The sequence below is a fragment of the Syngnathoides biaculeatus genome, chromosome 17 (genome assembly GCF_019802595.1).
Source record: "Syngnathoides biaculeatus isolate LvHL_M chromosome 17, ASM1980259v1, whole genome shotgun sequence".
In the NCBI taxonomy this organism is placed as follows: domain Eukaryota; kingdom Metazoa; phylum Chordata; class Actinopteri; order Syngnathiformes; family Syngnathidae; genus Syngnathoides; species Syngnathoides biaculeatus.
The window spans coordinates 2,790,204-2,795,136 of record NC_084656.1 but is presented as its reverse complement, the minus strand read 5'-3'; positions in this window follow the sequence as shown (position 1 = coordinate 2,795,136).

Here is a 4,933-nt window from a genome sequence, read left to right as displayed (position 1 = left end):
CATGTCAATGAGTTACATCTCCATAGCCCGCCTGGAAGAGCTCAGGCAACACACCGCAGAGGATGAAATTGTAAACCCTCTGCGCAGTCATCAAGAGTGGTTAGCCCACCGAAGAGAGTCATCTCGAACCAGCAGTCGTTCCCTTCTTTCCCTTCAGGGATGAACTCAGTGTGGATGATGGTGTTGTTATGAAAGGCCACATAACAGTCATCCCTCGCTCGTTACGAGAGGAGTATGCCACTATCATGCACATAATCCACCCAGGTGTTGAAGCAACCAAGCGCAGAGCCAGAGGCATCATATTCTGGCCTTCAATATCAAAAGACATTTCTGAAGAGGTGCTCACCTGCTCGGTGTGTAACAGCACTAAGTCGCACCAACAAAAAGAGCCTCTACAAATCCATCCAGTCCCAGATCTCCCGTGGTACACAGTTGCCACAGACATGTTTAAATGGCACGGCAAACACTATAAGGTAATAGTGGATTCATCCTCAGGCTGGTTTGAAATCGACTTTCTCCACCAGCAAACATCAGCTGCTGTGATCATCAAACCAAAGAGACACTTTTCTGTTCATGGCACACCACACGTCCTCATCTCCGATAATGCCAGACAGTACACCAGCCAGCGCTTCAAAGATTCCGCCAAACAATGGGATTTCATCCACACTACCAGCAGTCCTGAATTCCCACAAACCAACAACCTAGCAGAGAGAGCAGTGTGCAGCGCCAAAGCTGTGATGGAAAAGTGTCACAGAGACAGATCAGATGTCTTCCTTAGCATTTTGGATTTCAGGAACGTCCCTCGAGATCCAATATTGGGTTCACCTGCAGAAGGCCTCATATCGCGTCAAACACGCACAGCCGCCCCTGTCTGCATCAAACTTCTAGAACCAACACCTAAATGCAGCCAGCGGGTCAGTGCCCAGCTCCTCAACAAAAGGCTCACTTTGAAACGCCAGCATGACAAGTTAAGTCATCCACTGCATCCTCTAACAGAAGGACAGGTGGTTCACATGCAAACACCCAAGAGCTGCAATGGAAGCTAAAGGAAGGGGATGTAGATTATTGGTTGTCTTACCTCTCCTAGGTGTTATGGGTTCATCCCTTATCTGTGTTCTCTATGATGTTGTTCTATGTTTTTACCTGCTCCAATCCATGATACACTCTCGCTGTGTTACATGTCCTCGGACTCCAATAAAAGCTCATTGCGACAGAAACTTGTGTGATCTCTTACGCACACACAAGAAGCCAGTAGCATTTACAATCTCGAGTATTTTGACTTGTTTTTCCATGGACGATCACTAGCTTTGTAGGCCCTAAGGGAGCTAAACACCCCAGATCATGCTTCACAGTTGGGGTTGATGTTGGTGTGCTGTGCCATTTTTCCTCCAAACACAGTAACGAATAAAATGAGCAATATTTCGCAAGTAGTGCCCTTTAGCAAACTTTAACCATGGAGCAATATTGTTTTAGACACTAATGGCTTCCTTCTCTGTGTTCTCCCATGAACTCCATTCTTCTTTAATGTTTTACAAATGGTAAATTTGTCAACAGAGATTTTGGCATGTGACAGTGATTTCTGTAAGCCTTCATTTGACAATTGAGTTTTTTTTTTAACCTCATTGGACATTTTGAAATGTATTTTTGATATTTACAGGATGGCCACACTGCTGAACTTTCTCCATTTTTTTGACAGTTTCATAACTGTGGACTGATGAAACTGAAAATATTTAGTTACTTTTGTAAGCTTTTCCAGCTTGATACAAGTCCTGAATTCATAAACGTAAGTTTACTGAGAGCTCTTTTGAGCGAGCCATGGTACATTTCATGCACTATTTGCACTATTTGAATACCTGCTAATTTTGATTTGCATTGATCAGTATCGCCAAAGAGTTGGAGTATCACAGCAAAACTGAGATAATTGTTTTTTGGCAATAAAGAAAAGAGAATTGCCGTTAGTAAACACGTGGACTCTCTATCTTTAAAAACCAAAGACCAAGTCTGAAACCTTGGTGTTTAAAAACCAAGGAGTGGCTCCATAAGAAGCATATCAAGGTTCTGGCATGGCCAGTCTCCAAACCTAAACCCAATAGAATATCTTTGGAGGGAGGTGAAACTCCGTGTTTCTCAGTGACAGCCCAGAAACCTGTCTGATCTAGGGAAGATCTGTGTGTATGAGTTGGCCAAAATCCCTCTTGCAGTGTGTGCAAACCTGGTGAACAACTACAGGAAACATTTGACCTCTGTAATTGCAAATAAAGGCTACTGTACCAAATATTAGTATTGCTTTCTCAGGTGTTCAAATACTTATTTGCAGCTTATCACACAAATCGTTAAAAAAATCATACATTGTGATTTCTGGAGTTTTCTTTTTATATTATTGCTCTCACAGTGGACATGCACCTACAATGAAAATTTCAGACCCCTCCATGATTTCTAAGTAGGAGAACTTGCAATATAGCAGGGTGTTCAAATACTTGTTTTCTTCACTGTAACTCCAATCCTAAATCGTAGCACTGGCTTCCAGATAGTTTTAGAATAGATTTTAGTTCTACTACTGGTCTATAAATCACGAAATGATTTAGGTCCTGAATACATGAAAGAAATGCTTATGGAATACAAACCCAGTAGAGCTCTGAGATCGACTGACTAAGGTCAAATAGTGGAGTGCAGAGTTCAAAGAAAACAGTGAAGCAGGACTAAACAGACCAGTCCTTAAATGGTTTAGGTCCTACCTGGAGGAAAGGTGCTACTTTGTAACCATTGTGGTCAATCTCAACAAATAGCAATGAACTATGGGGTCCCAAAAGGGTCAGATCTTGGACCCCTCCTGTTCATCCTGTATATGCTACCCTTGTGTCAAATTCTTCAGAACCTTATAATTTTGACTATAATAGCTATACAGATGACACACAGTGTCCTTGTACAATTGTCTAAAGCAGGTAAAGCAAAGAAAAGCAAAGCAAATGTATTTATATAGTGCATTTCATACACAATGTAACTCACTGTGCTTTACATGATTAAAAGATTTTGAAAACAAAGAGACAAAACATTTCAAATGGGGAAAAAAACTAAAATAATAACAAAATATATATATTTAAAAAAGAAAAGAAATATAAACATACAATTAAAAACAGCATAGTGTGCAAGAAATATTAAAATCGGAAATACCCTAAAAAGCATGAGAAAAAAAAAAAGAGTTTTCAACCTGGATTTAAAAACATTCACACTTGGGGCTGACGCCATCTCTGTGGGCAACTTATTCCGTTTGTGTGCAGCATAATTGCTAATTACTACTTCACCGTTTGCATTGGACTGTGTGCTCCACTATTTGACCTAAGTCTGTCAATCTCAGAGCCCTACTGGGTTTGTATTCTGTAAGCATTTCTTTTATGTATTCAGGACCTAAATTTATAGACCAGATACATAACTGGATGAGCCAAAATTTTCTTCAACTCAACCACAACAAAAGTGAGACAATTATTTATGGGAATAAAAAAAAATGAACATTGCTGTTAGTATATACACGGACTCCCTATCTTTTAAAACCAAAGACAAAGTCTGAAACTTGGTGTTCAGATAAGATTCTGAACTGAATTTCAACAGTCATATCAAATTAACTACTGAAACTGCCTTTTACCATCTAAAGAACATATCCAGCACACCAAGAAAAGCTCATCCATATTTTTTCTCATGTAGATTTCACTATTGTGTCTTCTGACTGGACTCCCCAAAAAGAGCATTGAACAGCTGCAGCTCATTCAGAATGCTGCAGCTTGGGTTCTGACCAGAACAAAGAGGTCAGAGTATACAACTCCAACTCATAAGTCTTTGCACTGGCTTCCATTCAGTTTAAGAAGAGATTTTAAAGTTCTGCTAGTAAGCTATAAATCAGTAAATGGTTTAGGTCCTGAATACATGAAAGAAATGCTTACTGAACACAAACCCTGTAGGGTTCTGAGATCGACAGACTCAGGTCAAATAGTGGCGCGCAGTCCAAACAAACATGGTGAAGTAGCATTTAGCTATTATACTGCACACAAATGCGGTATGTTTCCGACAGAGGTGAGGTCAGTCCCAAGTGTGAACGTTTTTAAATCCAGATCAAACACATTTCTTTCTTTGCATACTTTTGAGAGTATTTCCACTTTTCAATGACATTCCTTGCACAGTACACTCTTTTAATTGTACTTTTATTTTTTGTCATTTTTATTTTTTTACCCATTTTAAATGTTTTATTTCTTTGTATTCAAATGCTTTTAATCATGTAAAGCACATTAAGTTACCTTGTGAATGAAATGCGCTATACAAATAAAGTTGCTCTCCTTTGCTTATGTAACTTCTTCAATTCCATCTCTAAGGTTTTCTTGAGAATTTTCAATCTTGATGAAAATGGGAACTAAAATTAGTGATAAACCAGTTCTGGGTGTACCCCGCCTCCTGCATGAAGGTAGCTGAGATAGGCTCCACCACTCCCTTGATCCTTATGAGGACAAGAGGCTTGGAAAATGAATGGATAGATTGAACTAAAAATAGTCACTTGACTCAAGAAAATTCAGCGATTACCCCATTCTAAATAAACCACCAGTCTTGGGTATCCCTTCGATAGCTCGGTTATTAGAGTGGAGGATTGTATAGTTTTAAAGCTGAAGTCCATTGGTCACTGGTTTAATTCTGGTTGAAAGGATTCTTTTGAGAATTTTAAAGCTTTCAATAAATCAGGAAAACACAATGATTCCACTTATTCATCTAATCCAGCAATTACCTCTAGAAAATGCCGCATTTGCTCTATTCTACACAAACCATCAGACTTTGGTAATAATGAAGCACTTTGTCAAGCATATGTGGGGCCAGAAAGACTGATGTAGGACAGTGTCAGGTTCACCAATCAGACATTCATTAAACAGGACAACAAAGGAAGCAAAGACACCAG